Source organism: Rhinopithecus roxellana, chromosome 2, assembly GCF_007565055.1.
Source record: "Rhinopithecus roxellana isolate Shanxi Qingling chromosome 2, ASM756505v1, whole genome shotgun sequence".
Taxonomy (NCBI): Eukaryota; Metazoa; Chordata; class Mammalia; order Primates; family Cercopithecidae; genus Rhinopithecus; species Rhinopithecus roxellana.
Window position 1 is genome coordinate 87,254,230 of NC_044550.1, and position 24,057 is coordinate 87,278,286.

At 37.0% G+C, this 24,057-nt stretch overlaps 1 protein-coding gene across 3 annotated transcripts in view; it reads left to right on the plus strand.

The window, feature by feature from the left end:
• The first annotated feature begins 22,288 nt into the window (after positions 1–22,288).
• The window catches only part of GLRB (glycine receptor beta), a 96,292-nt gene continuing 94,523 nt past the window's right edge, over positions 22,289–24,057 (plus strand). The window contains exon 1 of one of the 3 annotated variants that reach the window (XM_010358044.2): positions 22,289–22,461. The gene's annotated coding sequence lies outside the window, so the exon portion shown is untranslated. Of the gene's footprint in view, positions 22,462–22,566; positions 22,723–24,057 lie in introns of those variants that run through there. The other 2 variants (XM_010358042.2, XM_010358043.2) reach the window with 2 other exon arrangements.

Genomic DNA, 24,057 nt, shown 5'->3' on the forward strand with positions numbered 1-24,057 from the left:
TATTGGTGTCATTTCTGATTTTTTTCCACAGTGTTTTGTAGTTCTCCTTGTAGAAATCTTTATTATTATTATTATTATTATACTTTAAATTCTAGGGTACATGTGCACAACGTGCAGGTTTGTTACATATGTATACATGTACCATGTTGGTGTGCTGCACCCATTAACTCATCATTTACATTAGGTATATTTCCTAATGCTATTCCTCCCCCACTACAATAGGATCCAGTGTGTGATGTTCCCCTTCCTGTGTCCAAGTGATCTCATTTTTCAATTCCCACCTATCACTGAGAACATGCGGTTTTTGGTTTTCTGTTCTTGCCATAGTTTGCTGAGAATGATGGTTCCAGTTGCATCCATGTCCCTACAAAGGACATGAACTCATCCTTTTTTATGGCTGCATGGTATTCCATGGTGTATATGTGCCACACTTTCTTAATCCAGTCTGTCACTGATGGACATTTGGGTTGATTCCAAGTCTTTGCTATTGTGAATAGTGCTGCAATAAATATACGTGTGCATGTGTCTTTGTAGCAGCATGTCTTATAATCCTTTGGGTATATCCCCAGTAAAGGGATGGCTGGGTCAAATGGTATTTCTAGTTCTAGGTCCTTGAGGAATTACCACACTGTTTTCCACAATGGTTGAACTAGTTTACAGTCCCACCAACAGTGTAAAAGTGTTCCTATTTCTCCACATCCTCTCCAGTACCTATTGTTTCCTGGTTTTTTAATGATTGCATTCTCACTCGTGTGAGATGGTATCTTATTGTGGTTTTGATTTGCATTTCTCTGATGGCAAGTGATGATGAGCATATTTTCATGTGTTTGTTGGCTGGATGAATGTCTTCTTTTGAGAAGTGTCTGTTCATATCCTTTGCCCACTTTTTGATGAGGTTTTCTGTTTTTTTCTTGTAAATTTGATTGAGTTCTTTGTAGGTTCTGGATATTGGCCCTTTGTCAGATGAGTAGATTGCAAAAATTTTCTCCCATTCTGTAGGTTGCCTGTTCATTCTGATGGTAGTTTCTTTTGCTGTGCAGAAGCTCTTTAGTTTAATTAGATCCCATTTGTCAATTTTGGCTTTTCTTGCCATTGCTTTTGGTGTTATAGACATGAAGTCCTTGCCCATGCCTATGTCCTGAATGGTATTACCTAGGTTTTCTTCTAGGGTTTTTATGGTTTTAGGTCTAACATTTAAGTCTCTAATCCATCTTGAATTAATTTTCATATAAAGAGTTAGGAAAGGATCCAGTTTCAGCTTTCTACTTATGGCTAGCCAATGATGAACTTTTTTTAAATAAAAAAACTGTTAGTATCTTGAGGTGTTCTCCCAACTGGACCATTCTTTTCATGAGTTCTAAACAAATTAATAAAGAAAACAAAGGAATGGAAGTGGAGGTCAAGATATCTATTTTTACTGGAAGTATCTAAGTTACAGGATGTAGCTTGTTGTAAGAGCCAAATGGGCTTCCTAACTGAATTCCAGAATTGGGCAAACAACCCATCCAGTCACAAGCACTGATAGACTGCCTGCAGTTTACCCTCAACAACTATGACTTCTGCCTGTGCTTCACTGTTTATGTCACATGTGAGTTTCTTTCACTGGTAGTCGCTAACCCACAACTACGCTGGTAAATGGATTCCGGAAAACGTTATTTCAGGATTCTCTTCTGAAATGCAGAGGAGACCTTAGGAAAGAGTGGCAAGGATCTGAGTTGACATTAGATACAGGTGGGTAACCTAGCACCCTCAGGCCGATTCCATCCTGCCACCTGTATTTTTGGATTACAGTCATACCCATGAATTGCCCCTGACTGGTTTCATGCTGCAATGTTGGAGGTGAGTATTTGCCACAGAGACAGCACTGCTGGCAAAGTCTCAAATATTCATTATCTACCGTTTACAGAAAAAAGTTTCTCAACCTTTGCAATAGAAAATCTAGTATACATTCTATGAGTATTGGTATTTTGTGTTTTTTTATGTATTCTTGAGTCAATTTTGATCATTTACATATCTCCTTGAATGTCATCCTATTGCTTTTTAAATTATTCTTTATCTTTACACTTTTATGTTTCTTTTCTTTTTACTAATAATGTTTCTAATACTTTTTGTTTTGATTAGACTTGACCAGAAGTTATTTTACTTGTTTTGCATAATTTATTATTTATTTAAATTACTTTTTGCTTTTGATTTTGTTTCCTTTTGTATTTAAAAGGAAATAACCTTTTAAAAATCATATATTTGATTGAATGCTTAAACCATTTATTTAAAATATTATTGTGTTATAATAAAGGCATTTATAGTTATAAATTTTCTTTTCAATACTGCTTTGGATTAAGTCCAATACTTTTGAAATATAAATATTCATGATTACTTACTAAAGTTTATGTTTCTAGTTTTAATAAGCTCTTTAACTCGAGTTCATTTGGAAGTATGTTTTAATTTTGCAAGTAGAGGAGTTTATGTGTTTGTGTTATGTTTCCAGTTATTTATAGTCAACTTCTAGTTTACTGCATTTTGGCTTAAAAATCTGGGCTATATGGATTCCCTTGCATAGAAGTAGTTGAATTATTCATTGTGGCCTTATAAATAGCCACTATCACCTATGGTAGGGGCAAATAATTGAGGGTTTTGGTAAGATTATCAATGGATTATTTTATGTTTTTTAAAATTTATTTTCTTTTTAACCAATTATAGAATCATCTCAATTATTATATGTCATGTTACTTGTGTCATTAAAATTCTGTATCTTTCACTTTTTATTGTCTGCTTGATTTGAAAGAAGCATGGTAAAATCTTTCACTACTTTTGTTGAGTTGTGTACTTCTTTCTTTCCTTATAGAACTTTTTATTATACATTAGTTATAGTGTACGATGCATAAACATTTGTGATTGTTTTAATTATTTTATGTAATCTATTTGTCCAATCTACTAATAAGCTTATCAAAGACATTCTTCATTTTTATTACAATATTGTCAAATTTCCACATTTTCTTTTTATCCTTCCTGAGAATTGTCATCTTTCACTTACGTTACCCATTTGATGTTGCATGTTGCTACTTTTCCCGTTAGAGCCCTTACTACAGTAATCATAGTTATTTTAAATTCCCTGTTTGATGATGGTGACATGTGTATTATATCTGAGACTGTTATTTTTTCTTGCTTTTGGTTGTACCTTGTACTTTTTTGTCAAATGCTGGACATGTTTTATTGGTTATAGGAACAGAGGCAAGTAGATCTTTAGAATAAAGTTTCATGTTAATCTGGTTAGGAGCTGGGCTTTATTTATATTTGCTGTAGCTATAGGTGCCAAAGCTTGGCTTGAGTGTTTTCAATTTTGACTTCCTTCTTGACTTTGGGCTTATAGCAGTCCCTTGCAATGCACAGTTTTGTTTTCTGCAGTTTCATTTACCTGCCATCAACTATAGTCCAAAAATAGGTGAATATAGTAGAATAAGATATTTTGAGAGAGAGGCCACATTTACATAACTTTTATGACATTATATTGTTGGAATTACTGTTTTATTATAATAGTCATTAACCTTCTACTTTGCTTAATTTTTAAATTAAATTTTCTCATACGCATGTATGTATAGGGAAAAACAGTATGGATAGGGTTCAGTATCATGCATGATTTCAAGCATCCACTGGGGGTCTGGGAAGGAATCCCCTGTAGATAAAGGGGAACTACTGTACCCTTCCTTAGAGTCTGTTTCTCAGCCATAATTCACTATGATACAAGACTTCTTTGGGTGCAGTGGTAAGGTAGGTAAAGAAAAGCATTCTATAATCTCCTAATTAAATCTTAGTCTTTTATTGGGGCCTGTGTCTCTGGCTTGTGAGCTTCACAAGGATTTCTTCTTGTATAACTTCCCTTCTTAGCTGAGACAGAAAAGCTAGAGGAGGCTGGAGTAAGAGGAATGCTCTTCCTCTACAGCTCAGGAACAAGGTCTTTTCCCTGGAGAGTAGGTCTTTGTTGTGGAGAAACCCATATTCCACAATGATCACTTTTCCCCTCCCCTTGCCAGAGCAAGGAGGATCTTCCTCCAGTCTTCATTGCAAGAACCTGGTAGAATTCAGGGAAGAAAAGCTCATGAAGTATGGAGCACCCAGCAATATCACCTTGTCACATTAGTCTACTCAGTCTCTAGTAAATTGTCAAAATTACCATTTAAATGTCCTTAGCAGTTTATATTTTTAATAGCTCCACTCTAGACAAGCAGATCTCAGCTCAGACTGAATTTTCCTGTCTCTCCAGATTCCATGGTAGAGGTTTGCATGGCAAACTTAGTTCTTTGACAGGGCTTAAAAAGTCACTGATTTTAATTTCATCCAACTTTTTCTTGTTGAAGGACAGGAGTGACAACTTCCAAGCTCTTCATACCTTGGAGCTAAAACTGGAAGTCCTGAATCCAGTCTTTATCATGATAAATATACATTGTGGGGGGGCTCATTTAATGGTTTTAATATTATATCTCACTTATCTGATTTTTAAATTATCGTTTGTTTAAAACATGTGTAGTCATCTTATTATGTTTAGCCATCTCCTGTGTAGTCATTTTATTACGTTGAACCGTCTGTCTATGTAATTTAGTTTTTGTTTCACTCCTTGTGAAAAGCACACAGCTAAATTTTGTTTCTTTTTTGAATGCAATCTGGTATTTTAATAGGCTAATTCAACCCACTTACTGCCATACTGTTGTTGCACCTTCCAGCTATCTCTTTTCTTTGTCATTTGCGGATTCTGACGTTTGATTTTCCAAATTGATCACTTGTTTTTAGCAATCTTTTTTTTTTTTTACTTCCTCTGTTAACCTTTTTTTAATATACAAAAATCATGTTGTTGTTTTTAAGTTTTAAAACCTCTTCTTTGTTATTTGATAATTTCCTTTAAATGTGTTCTTGGATCACCTAAGAATTTATTTTTATTTCCTTACTCATAGCTGGGTAACGTTTTACCCAGGTGGTGAAAGGTTAAAAATGAATTCTATCACCTGCTGGCTAGGAGACAATGTTCTGGTCTGCTATAATCCACAGATCTAGTGGCTGTGCTTGGAAGCCTCCAGGTTGGTGAGCTCCTCATGGAGTAGAGCAGTAAGTTGCATTCTTCTCCTGGCTTCCGATTCTCCTGCCACAGTTCTTTACCTAGGAAGACATATGAACTAAGAGTATTCTGTTTTTCCCTGTGCTATGATTATAAAGTGGGTAGAAACAGTTATTCCATGAAAGGTACGGCATGGGATGTCATCACCCTTATTTTCTCATGCAGGTTCTCCTTTCAGGCTGCCTGGTCTTCTGTGACAGGAAAACACATCTCATGAAAGCTACTCCTTGTGGAGCCTCCTTGTAAAAGGGGACGTTTAAATTACTGTGGGATTCTCCACTTCTCCCTAAACTGTAGCCCTTGGCCCCAGATTCTCCTATATTTTCTTAACCCAGTTACAGCTCCTCAAAACATACATAGAGAGTAATCAACAAAGAGATAATTTTTAAAAAGAAGGATTCATTAGTAACATAGAAAGTCATCTTTACCAATTTGGGAGGCCGAGGTGGGCAGATCATGAGGTCAAGAGATCAAGACCATCCTGGCCAACATGGTGAAACCACGCCTCTACTAAAAATACAAAAATTAGCTGGGCGTGGTGGCATGCACCTGTAGTCCTAGCTACTCAGCAGGCTGAGGCAGGAGAATCACTTCAACCCGGGAGGCAGAGGTTGCAGTGAGCCGAGATCACGCCACTGCACTCCAGCCTGGTGACAGAGCAAGACTCTGTCTCAAAAAAAAAAAAAAAAAAAAAAAAAAAAATCATCTTTATAGATTCTCTTGCTGGTTATTATTTTTTCCATCTTCTCAAATAACAAAAGTGTTTAAAAGTAACTTCTTTGTACTGAAGTCTGTTTAAACACAGTAATGTATGCCTAAAAAAGATGGAAGAATTTTTATATTTTGGCTTTTATAAGTAAACACGATCCTCACATTTGAATTAGCTAAAGTATAGAAATATATCTTTATCTATGTATTAGGCGAGCTCTTCAGGCCAGGCACAATGGCTTCATGCCTGTAATCCTAGCACTTTGGGAGACTGAGGTGAGTGGATCACTTGCAGTCAGGAGTTTGAGGCCAGCCTGGCCAACATGGTGAAACCCTCTCTCTACTAAAAGAAATACAAAAATTAGCCAGATGTGGGTGGGCACCTGTAATTCCAGCTACTCGGGAGACTGAGGCAGGAGAATCGCTTGAACCTGGGAGGTGGAGGCTGCAGTGAGATCACGCCACTGTACTCCAGATTCCGCGACAAGGAAGGAGACTATGTCTAAAAACAAAAAAAAAGAGTTCTTCTATTATTACTTTGTATCTGGCTAAGCTAAAGCCCTCAAGCCAATACTGTCCTATTTATTTACAAGATAATATTATCCTGATAAATTGTGGAAATGAAGAGACCTATTTCTTGAAATGTATTTTCGTCTACTTGTCAATATGGAAATAATGAAATGTATTACTTCAAAAACAGTGGAAATGTTATTAAATTTAGTGAGCTTCACATGTTAACATTCCAGTTTCTTTGGACCTTCTTAAATTTTGGCCTACTACCTCTTTCTTGCTGGCTTTTCTCATCCTCTTCCAGACTCATCACCAATTGGAGCTACACATTTGTTCAAAGCAGATTTAACTGTTCATAATAAAATCAGTGAAACTGCACTGTCATTTATAGTAAAATTTAAAACTTATTCTTTCACTAGCCTAATAAAGCCACTATTACATTTAGCCATTCCATCAGTAACACTGTACCTGAACTGGCATCTGGCTGAGACATCCTGTCTTGGTTTTCAAATGGAAACAATTAACTCAATCAATTGCACATATTTTCCCCAGGACTTACACTAACCAAAATGGAATGGTGATAAATGAACAATTACTTCTGGAAATTCCTACGTTTCTTTTGATAACATGCCAAAGCAAAAATTAAAAACTGTAACTTTCTAAAGGAGCATAGACACAACTCTCTTTCTATTTATTTGTTTTCCTAAACATAGACCATTATATTCCATATGAGAAAAAAGATAAATATGTTGTCCTTATAACATCTAAACATTCATCTGGAAATTTCCAAAATCCATGAACAGAGATTTGCATTCAATAGATAGGAATTCTGTCTTCATTGTTGAAGATTTTTTTCTAAAATGTGGTAGATGAAATATTCTTTGATTCATTAATCTAGTTAAAAAGATTCCCCAGGGATGCTCTAATTCCCAGTCTGAGATATAAATGTCTGTCTTCCTCCTCTTTAAATATTTACAATATAAGCCTGTCTGTTGCATGCAAGTAAATTCTTTTTTTGCACATGTCTGCCTCCCATCTGACATCAAGCTTCTGGTGGTCCAGGGACCCCAGGTTACAGTTATAGCAGTAGAGGTGGAAGTTCCTTGGATAGCACTGGTTTGTGTTACAGCAGCCATTCTTGCCAGTGCCACTTTTATGAATTTATTTAGATACAAAATTATTTAACAAATTCACTGAAATAGAGCCAGTTATCAATTGAGGATATTGATCGATTGTCATGCAAGTTTCTTACAGAATTTATTAATGGAGAGATATAAAGTTTTTTAAAGTTTCATAAAAACTCCTTAAATGAGTCGTACAACTATTTTAATAAAAATACCAAAAGGGAATTAATATAGCACAAAACTGAAATAACAGTGGTGTGTGATTTTAGAATCACAATGTTACTTTAAAAAGATTTACTCAGAGCAAATTCATTACATTGTTTGCTTAATCTATTTTAATGAAATTCTTTAATATTTGGAAACAATTCAAAATCAACATGTTCTTTTGCTAATCATACTTCTTAAATATAAATCTGGTCATGTTTTATCTCCTACTTAAAATTCTTCAATGGCTCGCTTAATCTTCAGAATAAGGTAAAAATAAACTCTTTAGCATGGTGCTTGATGTTCTTCATTATCTGATCACTTTTACCTCCCTGGCTTTATCTCTTCCCACTTTCCTACAATGTTCCAGCAATACCGATGATCTGACTAATGCCTATTCGGCTCATGCCTAATTCAAATGTCCATACCCATTGTGGTCTAACTGTTTGGGATCAAAATCTTTGCACCAAAAGGACTTTAATCCAGCGAACTCCTAATTATTTTACAAGGATCATCCAAGTCATCTCCTTTGAGAAACCTTTCATTCCCCGGAGTGGGCTCCCTGCTTCCAGACTTCTCTGTGCTTGCCTGCAGAACAACTCTTACCACACTGTTTATGACCATCGGTCTGTTTCTCCCACTTCAGACCATTTTACAGGAGGCTCCATTTCTTACTAATTTTCATATTATAGCTTTCAACCTAATGTTTAATCCATAGTAAATAGCAAAAAACTGTTTTTATTAAAAGAAATATAAAATTAGGCCAGACGTGGCAGCTCACACCTGTAATCCTAGCACTTTGGGAGGCTGAGGCAGGCAGATAGCTTGAGGTCAGGAGTTCAGTCTGGACAACATGGTGTTCAGTCTGGCCAACAAGGTTTCAGCCATGTTGGCCAGAGTTCAGTCTGGCCAACATGGTGAAATCTTGTCTATACTGAAAATACAAAAATTGGCTAGGCATGGTGACTGGCCCCTGTGATCCCAGCTACTTGGTAGGCTGAGGCAGGAGAATCACTTGAACCTGGGAGGTAGAGGTTGCAGTGAGCCAAGATTGTGCCAATGCATTCCAGCCTGGGTGACAGAGTGAGACTCTGTCTCAAAAAAAGAAAAAAGTAAAAATAAAAAAGAAATATCAAATTAAAATGAGCTATGTGGTATTCTTAATGAGTAATTTTTTTACTTTTTTTTTTTTAAAACACAGTTGTCACACACTGGGGCCTGTGGTGGGGTGGGGAGAGAGTATCACGAAGAATAGCTATTGGATGCTGGGCTTAATACCTAGGTGATGGGTTGATCTGTGTAACAAACCACTATGACACATGTTTACCTATGTAACAAACCTGCACATCCTGCACATATACTCAGAACTTAAAATAAAAGTTGAAGAAAAAAATATTGCTGTCTGATTATCATTCTAGCTCTCTATCCTACCTTCACAAACTTGTGATAGGGAGACCCTAGGTTTCATTAATTACAAAGGAAAGTACAGGGCACTAAAATGAATTAATTGGAATGAATAAATAAAGTAAATGGAACACAAGAATAAGAGGTAAATCCTTATCAAAAGTACAGTTGACTATTTTGTCCTGGGATAAAAAGTTTTCACTTGGGATAATCAATTTTGAGTAATCATGAATTCCATGAATGATTATGGAAATCTTCTCCTATTGATTGCCCGTATGTGATGTTGACAAATATAAGATTTTGTTTTCACAGTAGATTGATCTATCTGTCCAATTGTCTACCTATTTATTTATCGTTTGTTACCAATTCTATTTTCCCTTCAGTACTGTTTTGACTTCCATATTTTTAAGTTCTATCTAGATAATTTGCTATAAATTATTTACATATAGCAAGATATGAAAAGATAAAAGGGCTACATTTTAATCCTGACCCTAATGCACAGAAAAAAAGAAATATATCTACCTTCAGAATGAGAGATATTGTACATAAAGTTTCTGGTACAAGGTAACTGATACATGCTTGTATTTAGTCCTTTACTCCATCCATACCTCATTTTCCTGTGAACCCCATCATACTAATTGAAGATGATGAATTGTAGCCTTTGGCTCTAGTAATTACACTTTTGCAAACTCTGTCATTTCTTCACTTCCATGATTCCTCTATCTTTCTTCCTCTAAGTGTAGGCATCTCCAAAGATACAACTGGACTTTCTCTCCTGTATTTTCATTTTCCCTTGGGGTATCACTTGGTATTGTATGTTTTATTACACCTTTATCCCTGACACTCTCCTGAGTATAAGGCCCTTCCTTCCTTCCTTCCTTCCTTCCTTCCTTCCTTCCTTCCTTCCTTCCTTCCTTCCTTCCTGTCTGTCTTACTCTGTTGCCCAGGTTAGAGAACAACAGCACTGGCTCACTGCGACCTCCACCTCCCAAGTTCAAGTGATTCTCCTGTCTCAACCTCCCAAGTAGCTGGGATTACAGGTGTGCACCACCATGCCCGGATAATTTTTTGTACTTTTAGTACAGACGGGATTTCACCATGTTGGCCAGGCTGGTCTCGAACTTCTGATCTCAAGTGATTCACCCACCTCAGCCTCCCAAAGTGATGAGATTACAGGTGTGAGCCACTGCACCCAGCCAGGTCTTTCATTTCTAATAGACTATTAGAAATCATCATTTGGTGCCTCAATCTGAATTTGTCTGAAATAGAATATCTTTCTCCCCACAGCTGTACTTCTTCACTTATTTCATAATTCTATAATATCCCATTAAGCACCTAGTTATGTGAATTCAAAAACTACAAGTTGTCTTTGAGTGGTTTTTACCATAATTCACAAACAATCAGTTTCCAAGGTGCAAGGATCCTTCTTTTGAAATTTCCTTCACCACTTTCTTCTCCGTTTCAGCTTCTTCTTCAAAGTCCTATCCACATATCTTGTATCTACTTCAGGTGCTATATCCAAAACCTAATTATAATAATAGATCCGCAACTTTTGCCTCTACTTTCAGAATAGGGAATAAATTAATATGCTAATATCTAAGTAGCCAATAAATTTGTAAGAGTCTTCACTATCCTTCCTTTTACATTTGCTTGTAGTATTTATCATGACTGAATCATGTTGCATGCTGAAGTCCCAAAACCTCAATACCTCAGAATGCAACCATTTTTGGAGATAATGTCTTTAAAGAGGTGGTTAAACTAAAATGATTCCATTAGGGTGGAGTTCTAATCCAATATGACTGGTGTCCTTATAAGATGAGAAAGAGACACTAACGACTCCTATACACAGAAGATAATCCTGAGAAGAAGCAAGAAGAGGACCGTCTCCTGCAAACCAAGGAGAGCGAGGCCTCAGAGGCAACCAACTTTGCCAGCACGTTGATCTTCGATTTCTAGCCTCCAGATATGTGACAAAATAAATTTCTGTTGTTTAAGCTTCCCCATCTGTGGTACAGTTGTTCCTCTAACATCTGTAGGAGATTGTATCGAAATCTGTAGATGCTCAAGTCCCTAATATAAAAGATGAGGTATTTTCATATAACCTATGCACATCCTCCTGTATCCTTTAAATTATCTCTAGATTACTTATAACAGTCTGGTCCAAGTGCAGTAGCATTTGTAACTAATTGATCACAACCAGTTAGAGTTTTCTTTATTCCTTCTCCAGTCCCATTGCTGGAGAAAATTTAACTAACCTAAATTTTTTAAAATACAAATTTAAAAATAGATTATTTATGATAACTAATATAATGCAAATGCTATGTAAAGAGTTTTTTTAAATTTATAATATAACTTGATAATCTTAATCTTGTTCCTCCTAAACATAATAAAGACAGTTGATTATGTAAGCAGGAAAAAAGAAAGTGCTACCAAAAGGTGAGCCTAAATGTAGATGTAGAGTTTCAGAATTAGAACATTTTTAACCCACTCCTTTATTTTTAATTATAAAATTAAATGTAGGTTACTTAGTCTGTCAGTTTATCCCTACAGCGCTCAACAAAATTCAAGTGATGCATCAAGTTTATAAAATGAAGTGAGGCGTAGAAGTATCCATTTTATTTCCTCTTCTTGACTTTCGGGATTATCCCCATGTGTATGAAAACTAAGATTAAATAACCCAATTTACTTATTTTTCCTTTCAGCAAAAGGTAATTTAATTGATTTAATTAAATAAATTAGTAAAATATCTCACTGCACAATACAATATTCCAGTGGTTTGTGTGTGTGTGTGTATATATATATATATATATATATATATATATATATATATATATTTTTTTTTTTTTTTTTTTTTTTTTTTTTTTTTTTGAGACAGGGTCTCACTCTGTTTCTCAGGCTGGAGCACAGTGTCACGATCTCAGCTCATTGCACCATCTACCTCCCTGGCTTAAGTGATCCTCCCACCTCAACCTCCTGAGTAGCTAGAATTAGGCATGTGCCACCATATCCAGATAATTTTGTTTATTTTTTGTAGCCATGAGATCTTACTATGTTGTCCAATGGTATATTTACTGTCAAGGATTATTAGCTGTAGACATGTTTCTATTTATAACTTTGAGTAGCCTTTCCTGGGTTACCTGTGTAGCCTTCTGCATTTCAGCCTAGGGAAATTTCTAATAAGTTTATTAAAAATAAATTATTAAGTTTCTATTATGTCACCATGACAGTGCTAAATGCAGATGATACAGTGGTGATTCAGATAGGCATAATCTCTAAGAGACCTGATATTTTAGTGGAGGAGACAAACAAGTAAACAAACACACAAGATAATTGCAGGCTGTGATAAAGGCTGTAAGGAGACCAAATAGCATAATGAGGTGCAAAGTGACATGTGATGCTAATTAGGGGGACAGGAAATGCTAAGAACACATTTCAGGTAATGATAAAGGAGAACATTCTAGCTGTAGGAAGAATTGGTAAACAAGCATTCCTCATAAAATGCACAATTGTAAAGGCCTTCCGGTGGAGATAGGTTTGGCTTGTTGGAAGAAGAAAAAGAGGTGAATGGACTGAAGTATAATGTGTGAAGTTGTACATGGTACAAGCTGACTGGGGAAACTGGATACATAATAGTAGTTTTTACTGAAATGTTAAGCCCTGGAGTATGAGAAGTTTGGAAAGATCTGCAGAGGATTGTATATTTCTAATTTGGAATTCTGGCAAGATCCTCTCATAGAGATGTCTAGGAAGCAGTTGTTTTATAGTTCTGAAACTCCCAGAGAATTCTGGGCTAAAATATATTTTTAGGTCATTAATTATTATGGACTGAATGTTTGTGTCCCCCTCAAATTCGTATGTTAAAATACCCTCAATGTGATGCTATATTAGGAAGTGAGACTTTTGGGAAGTAATTAGGTCATGAGGGTGCAATTCTTATGAATGGGATTGGTGCCTTTATAAAAGAGACACCAGAGATGATTTCTCTCTCAGCCATGCGTGAATACAATGGAAAGACAGATGTCTGCTAAACTGAAATCAGCCCCTCATCAGACATAATATCTGCTGGTGCCTGATCTTGGACTTCCCAGCCTCCAAAACTGTGAGAAAGGAATGGTTATTGTTTAACATGCTCAGTCTATGGTAGTCTATTATAGCAGCTTGAACTGACTCAGATATTCACAAATAGAGATGATACTTGAAGTGACAGAAGTAGATGAAATGAACAGAGAGACTATGTGGAGTGAGAAGACCAGAGGGCCTGAGAAGGAAATTTGAGGACCATCAGTTTTTAAGAAATGGGTAGAGTAATAAAAACCTACAAATGAGATGAACAATAAATAGCCAAAGGAAGCAGAGAAGAGAGTCACGGGAAGAGCAATTTCCATGTAAGAGAGAACCATTTGCTACATCAAGGGATGAAGAGAGGTCAAACAAGGTAAAGATTCTAGAATGTTCAAATCATTGGTGATGCTGGTTTGAGTAGGGCACATGCAGTGGAAGACACTGGATTACAGTACATTTGAGAGACGTGTAAGAAAATAAAGACAGATAGAGGGTTTGCAAGTGTTTGCTCTTGAAGGTCTAGCTGTTGAGGGTCAGGTGTGGAAGTTGAATGTGCTTCATATTTAGGCTGGGGCAGAACAAGGTTTTTATTTTAAATGCTGGAAACTTTGGTCTGTTGAATGATAGAGTCAGTGGAAAGGGTGAAGATGAAGGTAAAGAGAAGGGAGAAGAGAACTGATGTATCAGAATTCCTGAATTCATGAGAGGAGGATAAAATTCAAAGCGCAGGTGGAGGAATTGATCCTGGACAGAAGAAACACAGAAGAAATGTTTTATTTTAACAGAATAGAAGGAGAAAAGAAAAATTCATAGCATACGTAGATTTGTTGAATGAACTTGAAGGCATTTCCATTTTGATGGCTTCCATTTTCTCATCTCTTGAGACTGAGGAGGAAAAATATGCTTGGAGGTTTGAGGAGAGTGGAGAATGCATGAAATAACCATGGAAAACAAAAGCAACGTTAATAAAATTTCTGAGCATGTAAAGGGCTTCTCTATTATACATGTCATTTTAAACTACAGATGCATCTCCACTTACATCAGGTTATGTCCCAATAAACACATCTTAAGTCCAAAAGTAGTATAAGTTAAAATGCATTTAATGCTGGGAACAGAGCAGATGGTCTCTGACTTACAGTGTTTCTACTAACGATTTTTCAACTTTATTATGGTGCAAAAGTGATACATATTCAGTAGAAACCTTGTTGTTCATAAGAAGCTTCTTGTGCTCTGATGGGGTTATATCCTGAGAAACCTATTATTAAGTCCACCACTTTAAATTAAAGATCATCTGTATTCTACTGCATAATTAATCTGTTGACTCAATTTGGAGAAAGCAGGTAGTAGGCTTTACCCTCTATTGGAATTTTGTCAAGGGAATGTAGCAGAAGGACAATGAAGTAGTTCAGGCTATCTATAAGAAAGTTTTTCCTGAAATTGTCTAACCACAATTTACATTCCCTTCCCTGCCACTTGAGCTGGGAATTCAAAGATCAAGGTGTCTGCCAATTCAGTGTCTGGTAGGAGTTCACTTTTCTGGTTCACAGATAGCAGTCTTGCTGTGTCTTCACACTGGTGGAAGGGGGCTAGAGAGCTCTCTGGGGTCCCTTTTGTAAGGGCACTAATTCCATTCATAACGGTCTACATTCATGACCTAATTACCACACAAAGGCTCTGCCTCCTGATACCGTCACACTGGGGGAAAGGACTTCAACATAGGAGCTTTTAGGGCACAAAAACATTCAGTCCATTGAAGCGGGTGAAACAATATTGATAATTTTTTTAAATTTATAATATAAGAGGCCGGGTGTGGTTGCTATGGCAGCAAGCACCTAGCACTTTGGGAGGCCGAGGCCAGAGGTTCACTTCAGCTCAGGAGATCGAGACCAGCCTGGACAACATAGTGAGACGTTATCTCTATTAAAAAAAAGAAGTAATGTTTAAAAAGCAAGAACAAAAATTAATATGCTAAAATACTTATAAATCTCAGAAATACTTTATAAATTTTAAGAGAAAGACAACATTTTTCATTGATTTCTCTCTTTCTTTCTTTTTCTTTTCCCCCACTATGTAGCATCCTGAGGGATAATGTTGAATAGAACATGCTTTAAAAAATGCTAACCTGCAGAATTTACTCCAAACATTTTATTCTGGTCCCTTTTTTTTTCTAACCCAACCTAATGGGTAAGAAACTTTCATTTTGGCACATTTCCCAGCCAAGCCAGCCTAAGAACTGTATTTTTACCTCTTTGCTGATGCTATTACCCTAGAACAAATGTTCTTCTACCTCTGCATCAGTACTACATATAAATTCTATTGATAATTTTTTTTAATTTAGCTAGAAAGATATAATCTCAAAAATCCCTGACAAACTTAAGTACGTACATACTTAATGATGATGACATGTCGAGAGCTTGCCTGGTGAGCCTAATTTTTCTTTCATTCTTTTTTTTTTTTTTTTCTTTTGATATAAGATCTCACTCTGTTGCCTTGGCTGGAGTGTAGTGGCGTGATTTCAGCTTATTGTAACCTCAACCTCCCGAGCTCAGGAGATCCTCCTACATCAGCCTCCCAAGTAGCTCGGATCACATGTGCACACCACTGTGACTGGCTAATTTTTGTAATGTTTTGTAGGGATGGGGTTTCGTCATGTTGCCCAGGCTAGTCTTGAACTCCTGAACTCGAGCAATCCACTCACTTTGGCTAGGATGTCAGGTGTGAGCCACAGGGTCTGGCGCAGGGAGGCTATTTTTAAAGTCTTATTTTAAAACTTTAATACTTTGATAAATGCAGTGGTTTTCTTTCTATAGCTAATTTGTACTATTTGTATGACTGTTGCCTATCCACTTGCTTATTCTAAAAAAGTTATTAGAGAGCTGATTCTTGTTCATCTTATCTCATACCATATATATAAAAATTATAAATAGATTTTACTGGTATGGTTAATATAAAACATTTCCCACAAGACCAGATTTAGAATTCATAATCTGCATGTTTGGAGTTTTCAGTGGAACTGTCTTGGTATTAGAAAATCTGGAAGAATAAATTCTTTACATGATCCTCATGTAATGCTTCTGCAATATTAACTGTTTACCTAGGTCTTAAAGGAAGGAGAAAACAAAAAAAAAAAAAAATCAAGATTGACATTTTTGACAAGTTTCTAAAACACAGATTTTTAGATAGCTTATTAAACTGAGATTACATATCTATTTTAGATTCCAAGGGAAGAGGACATGTTGCCATGAATATTTAAGACTTGAAATTCTGGCTTGTGGAGGATAGCATGACCTCTTCTCAGATCTGCAGGAATGCTGATGGGCAGATTCAGAAGCATCAACAATAACTTTGCTCAGACTTGGTAAAAACTTCTTTTGGAAGAGATTCTGTTTGGGAAATTTGTGAGCTGAGTTACTAGTCATCTGTTCCTGCCACAATAACTGTCATCATTGCTTCGAAGCAATGTTTGGCTTGGAGCAGCCCCGAATAAACTGCCTATCATATGTTGACCACAAAATAAGAAGAATAAATAACTCACACAAACTGATCTGTGGTTGACAGTTGCTTGGTAATACCTACTTGGATGTAAAGAATTTTGGCTAAAATTCATGGTTCTGTATTATGAATATTGGCCTTGCCTTAATAATAGAACTCTGAATAATCAATAGATTTATTTGTTTTTAAGACATATTCTTGAAACACACTAATAATAACATGTCATTTTCATAGAGGAAGGTGATTTTTTTTTTTTGCTAAGGACTTAGGATATATGTCTAATTTATCTAAAAAGCTGTGTTAGAGTAGTGAATACTTTGACAATGCATTACAATTTTGATAGCTGTTTTAAGTCCACACACATCAAGGCACACATGATTCTTCCCCATGGCGGGAAGCACTGATGGCAGATTGGTAGATACTAAGGTGGGCCATTTAATTGTTCTGGACTGTTTCCTCAACTAGATGAAAGATAGTGTGATGCTCAAATTTATAAATAGAAATATTCTTCTGTCTTCTCATATTATCACAATTAGTGTGGTATTTTGGTTGAAGAGTATTGTTATTCTGTGTATCGTAAGATGTTATTGAATATACAATTTATAGTCACACAAATATATTTTAAGGGCCAATTTCCAGAATCAGACATATTTAGATACATATCTCTCTCAATCACTTACTAGTAAACTGACTTTGGAAAAATTATACAATGCTTGGGGATCTTTATCTGTAAACTGCAACAAGAATAGTATTAACCTCATGAAGGTATTGAGGAGATAATACATTCAAAGTACTTTGCTGTCAATCAATGATGATGGTCATTATTATTTTTGCTATTATTAATATGATGAACAGAAAAAAATGTTAAGTAAAACATGACTCACATATTAGTTCATCTTTAAGGCCAATCTGGAGTTGGAGGTAAGAGTAATCCGTTTGACTTCAATTTTTTAATTTGCATTCAGTATTCTGTACAAAGACATCTATGTCTAAAAACTAAGCTTCTTTCACTTGCCTATGTGCAATTGGAGTCAGAGTCTTAATATTGTAAAGGACATGCAAAATGAAATAATCCTATCTCTTCTTCTTCCAACTCTAATACTCTGAATAAGTTAAACTCCCTTTCTGAGCCTCTCCTCTGGTTTCTCATCAAAAATACGGATATGAAAATAACTTGCAAGTACATTTTGAAGTTTTAAAACCATAATGTAGAAAACTTTTTTTTTTTGCAATTAATAGGTAATCCATGAAAGATGGCTACTATTGTTTAAAAGTTAGTTTAAAAATAAGAGATTGGAGAACATTTTAAGGATAATATGCTATTTGAAGAAAATATATGGAAGTGATTTTTATCAAATATCAAATAATGTTTTTATTATTCTAATAAGACTGGCTACACATCAACATTTCCTAATATAAGTTTTACTGTCTTTTAAGTTTTATGAATAGTGTTTGCAAGATGCGGAATAACTGCCCCACTATTCTCATCATCTCCTGCTGTAATCTCCTCTTTCTTTATATTTATTCTCCCATTATCTATTTTGATAAATGTTTAAAGATTTGGAAGAGAACTACATCTAAAACAGCTGGACATACTTTTCTTGAAAGTATCTGATTATTATACTGGTAAATGGACTGAAAGTTTGATGAAAAAATCTCATGAATGACTATTACAGTGCAGGCTGTCATTAAAGAGGAAGTATGACTCATGTAGAGCGAATACAGAAAAAAATAATTTATATCTTTAAACCATGTTGTAAGGCTATTTAGGCAGTGGCAACAGTGATGAGTATTTACATCACACACAAAAAAATGATTTGGTGAGAATACTCTCTCTGTATCCAAAGTTTGATTTCTTAGTATAACACAAGATATTTAGGGCTGTATTTAGGTTTTATGATCAAATCAAATCAAATAAATATATTATAGGCCAGGTGAAGATGGATGCATAGAAAACAGGGTCCTTAGCTACTCAGGAGGCTGAGGTAGAAAGTTTGCTTGAGCACAAGAGGAGGAGGTTGCAGTGAGCCAAGATCACGCCACTGTGCTCCAGCCTGGGTGACAGAGCCAGACCCTGTTTCAAAAAAAAAAAAAAAAAAAAAAAAAAGAAGAGAAGGTTAGAAGGTTTTTAGTGTTTAGATGTAGACCTACAAAATGTTTTCAGTGTAGATGTACAGAAAGAAATGGAAAACAAGGTCCCAGTAAGTGAAAAATCCATGTACCCACAAAAATTAAAAATAATTAAAAAAAAAAACAGTCACAACAAAATTCTATCATTCCATTAAGCAAATAAAAACAAGTGAAAATAGGGGTAGGCAATTGTTGCTGACTTTTCTTCTCTGCAGCAGATTTTTAACGTCAATTAACCTATTTATTTCTTAGAACAATCCTGCAAATTATGCATTGTCATTTTCATTTTGCTAATAAGGAAACATGAAATTTGAAGAAGTTAAGAAATGAGGCCAAGATTTATACATTCATTCAACACTATTCTAGGTGTGTGGGCAACATCAATGGACAAAAATAGATACAAATCTCTGCCTTCATGAAGCTTACATTTTAGCAAGGAAACAGAGATCACAAACGATAAATACACTGTATGATGAATTGGGAGGTAATAAGTACTATGAAAACAAAAAGAAAAGCAGGCAAAGGGGGATTGGAAATCTTTGGATGGGAGAGGGTTTGCATTTTTAAATAACATTGGATAAATCTCTGTGAGACGATGACATCTGGGTCATCTGGTTCCTGATGTTGAAGGTATGAGGGAGTTACGTGTGTGGTGGTCTGGGGGGAAAGCATTTTAGACAGAGGAGCCAGTAACCTAAGATGGGACCACACCTGGCACTGGCATGTTAGAGAAGCAGCAAGATCAGTGGGGCTGAAAGAGAGACAGCCATTAGGAGAGAAGAAATCAGAGTTAGGGGGAGGAGATGCATAACAATTGAAGGTTTGTAGACCATTGTAAACACTTTGGTTTATAATGAGAGTAAAACGGGGACTAATTGCTGGTGTTGAGCTGAGGAATGACATAAAATGACATATGACATGTTTTAAAGGGATCAAAATCACTCTGGCTGCTGTTTTGAGATTACTCAGGGAAGGGAGAGGACAATGATAGAGGCAGGGTGAGTAGCTAAAATGCTATTACAGTAATCTAATGTAAAGATGAAGGTCACTCAGTCTAGGTTGGCTGCAGTAAAATTTCATAAGAAGTAGCTGAATTGTTGTCATTTGAGAGTAAACAGGATTTCTTCAGAGATTTTGGTTGTGAGAAAAACAGAGGATTCAAGAACAACTTCATGATTTTTGGCCTGAGCAACCCTAAGGATGAGGTTGCCATCAACTGAGAAGGAGAAGGCTGAATGTGGCGCAGATTTTAGGGAGAACAATAGCTCAGTTTGGGACACACTGAGTTTGACGTGTTTATTAAATATGCAAGTTGAGATGTCGAAAAGGCAGTTAGATAGATGAGTCTGTAGTTCTGGAGAGACGTCTAGTCAGGAGAAGTACATTTGGGAGCTATCAACACCGTGTTTAAAACCATGTGACCAGATGAAATTACTAAAGGAGTGAATGTTGATAGAAACAAATAGAGAAAAGTAGAACACTTGACAGAATTGGGGAAAATAGGTTATTTCATGACATTATTTAGAAGCATCCCTTTTCACACTATGATATAAAAGTTATAGAAATATAGGTAAGCAGATCACCTTCATAGAAAAAATTTTCAAAATTCTGAACTTGACCATTTTACAGGCCTAGAAGAAGTGCTTTTAGGACATCAACTACATTTCTTAACCTTTGGGCAAAAAACCCACAAACCCATCCAAACTGCTGGACATGCTTTTCTTCTAAATAACCTAATTCTCCAATACAACATCCATGGATGGCATAGAAACAATACTAGGGAAGGTGAGCAAGTCAATTGTTGGTATTTTCAGCATAGTTCTTCCAAATGTGGACATTAGAGTTTGTAAATAAAAGATGTTCATTTTATTACAGGAATCTGAATATCCTATTATTCTAAACTCTTAATAATTTCTTGATTACTTGAAAACCAAGTGTAAGCTTTTCTTCAACTTCTAAACTCCCCTGGTTGCACAAAAACTAATTCTTTTATCATTCTTCATATGATCTATTCACCTAAAGTTGTATCTTATGAAACGTATATTACCAATATAGTTCTTTCAAATAAAACATTAAAATCCAAAGTTATATCGTGATCCACTTTGGGGGTGGGGGACTCCAAACAGTACAGCTCTTTGAATAATGATCATTTTGTAATGTCAATAAGGTAATGATAACTTATTAATGATCTCTACTCTTAGGCAGCAGAATATCTCATGAAGCTTATGGAACACGATTATATGCAGGAAATGTTCCTTTCCTCCATATGCTGTGGGTGGAAAAATTTATTAGTGGATACATCTGTAGGTCCACAATACAATGCTAAGTGATGCTCACTTGAGATAATGCTTTTTTAATAAAAAAAAATCCATCAGAGCCTGGCACAGTGGGGTGGGGTGGCTCAAGCCTGTAAATCCCACCAGTTTGGGAGGCTGAGGCAGGCGGATGGCTTGAACCCAGAGTTGAAGAACATCCTGGACAACAAAGCCAGAGAGGCTGTCTCTTTAAAAAAAAAAAAAAAAAAAAAAAAAAAAAAAAATTAGTGGAGCGCAATGGCTTGTGCCTGTTGTTCCAGCTACTCTACCAGGGAGACTGAGACAAGAGGATCTCTTGATTGCCCAGAAGTTCAAGGTTGCGGTGAGCTATGATTGTGCCACTGCACTTCAGCCTGGGCAACAAAGTGAGATCCTGTTACTTAAAAAGTAAAAATTAAAAAATCAATCAGGCATACATTCAAGAGGTAATATCTAAGGGCTGCATATCCAAGTAATGGCTACTTCTTTACAAGGATGAGGGCAACAGCATTTTGCTCTCATAAGGCAGAGACCATATCTGGCTCAGATATGTAAAAATCACTAACTTTGAATCTCTGGTAAATTTCTTTCAAGACCTGTAACTCTAAGTAAATCTCTTAATATAACTGAGTTTCAGATTCTTCATCTACAGAAGTGGAAGGATGACAAAACTTGCCCTGGAATGTGGTGAGGTCCACAGGAGATAAGGCCAATGACAGCCTTTTTGAAACTGTCAAGTTCTATACACGTTAATTATGTAAACGATGTTAAAAATAGTATTACCTGTATGACTATACTGTCAGTAATTTTGACCAATTTAAGCTTGCTCAGAAAGGTAAGGCTTTTAGAAATTGGAAGACCCGGAGATTAAGCTGGATGTCTGGATTCCAGGCAAATGATGAAATGACAGAAAACGTGTTTTGTTCGCTTTGACCCAAGAAGGTCATTTGTTGTTCTGTTGTTGTTTGTTGCTAGTGGTCAAACCTGACCTTAATCAATCCCAGCTCCTTGAAAGGTTTTTTTCTTTTTGTACCAACACTATCATTCCCGCCCTTCGTCCCTAACTCCTTCAGTCCGCTAAGGAGTGGGGGCGGGGAGAGGGGGGCACATTTCTGCTCCGTAACCCCTCCAGTGCCTGAAGGAGACGATGCCGTGACGTTGCTCTGTCAGGGACACCTCTTCCCTCCCACGCCGGCGGTCGCCAGGTTCCCGCGCGGCCCGCGCTGTCCCCGCAGCGGCCCCGACCGCGACGCGCCACGGCGCAGGCTCCGCGGCCCGAGCAGGCGCGTCAGTCGAGCTCCGCGGTGGCGCGGGCGGCTGGGACGCAGCTGCCCCCGCTCGGCGCCCGCTGCACCCCCAGCAGCCACTGCCACCTCGGCCCGGAGCCTCCACGATCTCGCCCGGCAGTTGTGGGCAGGAGCGCCTCCGGGTAAGTGCCAGGAGCTCCACTTAGGAGGAGGGGACGCAGGGTGGGGCGGCGACGGTGGTCTGGGGACGGGAATAGACGCCTCTGCAGAAAGAGCAGGTCAAGCCCGGGGCGGCGGAGCGCGAGGAGTACTGCGGCGTGCAGGGGAGGAGGCGCGCTGCCCTGCGCGGGAGAGGGGAGCGGGGCGCCTGGCCGCGGCAGCCAGGTCCCCGCTGCGGTGGCGCCCGCGGAGACGCTCGTGGTGGAGGGATGCAGAGGGCCGGGGTAATTAGGGAATGCAAGGTTGGCCAGGAGGGCTCCTTGCGTTGTTTTGTTTATGAGGATCCTCCAGTCTATGCAGCTGTCCCCCTTGAAAAGATTGGGGGTGAGGACAGAGCAGAGTGTTGAATTTCTCTGTCGCCCCCTTCGAACCGTTAGGAGGGCCCGGCCCTCCGTTTTTGGGAGGCAAGGATGTGAAAGTGGGAGAAGTACCTGCTGCTGTGGGCAAAGGTGTCTGGAAGCAGGTGCCACTGTCAGATGGGGGAAGGGAGCGTCCAATTCTGTAAAGTTGCCAGAGGAGAACCTTGTGTTGTTGCTGTTGGTCTGATGAGCCCCCCTGTTGTCTTCAATTTAAAGTACCCAGGGAGAAGCCCCTCTGGCTTGCCTCGAGTGTGTGTTAAAGATAAATATGGGGGGAATAATCCTGAGGGAAAAAAAAGATGAAAAACATGCCATAAGGAGAAGCAAATTTATGAGGGTGAGATGGGAATTAAGTTAGCGTTGAAGAATATGACAGGTCTTTTACTCTGCAGAAAACAATGAAAGAGAAACAATTTATAGTTTGGAAATGAAGGATGCAGAAGAGGTTGAACTTCTCTAGTATCAGTAGAGGCTTAATTATTTTTTATTCATCAAACTCTGGCAAGGATATAATTCTGATTTGAGCATGAAAAATATTATCAAAATATAGCTAGGACGATAATTTGAAAAAATGTAACAACACTTGTTTTATTTCATATAATGTTACCTAGAATTTCTGAAGTAATCTTTCTGATGGTACATGTTAGTAGCAAATAAGTAGGAAAGCTTTAAAGCTAACTTAAGAGGCACCTTTTTGGGTCAAAAAGGTAGCTTGCCAATTTAATGTGTTTAAGTAATAAAGCAATGCATTTTGAATGTGAAACTCTTTGATATTAATTTTTTCTTTTATTTGTCAGGTTTTTAATACCTAGAATTGTCTTTTTCTTTAAAATACATTGTTTTTGAAAAACTATACGTAAGAACTTCAAACGAAATAAAAATTTAAAAAGATACTTCCAGTGTACTAGCCCAAGATAATAATTTTAACGCTATGTTAAAGCATACTTCCAGATATCTTTCTAAACATATTTTTGATACACTGTGCAAGTCAATATCAATTTATAATTTTGTGTAGCTGTAGAATCAGACATTTTATACAGTAACCCATAATATCTCATTGGCGGTCTTGCTTTCTATGTGCCATTATTTAAATTGACTTTTATTGCTATATAAAAGAGACTTTACAATACTACATGAAAAATACTAAATATGTTGTGAAATATTACCACGCAGGACTGAGCAATGAGGATTTGATGTACA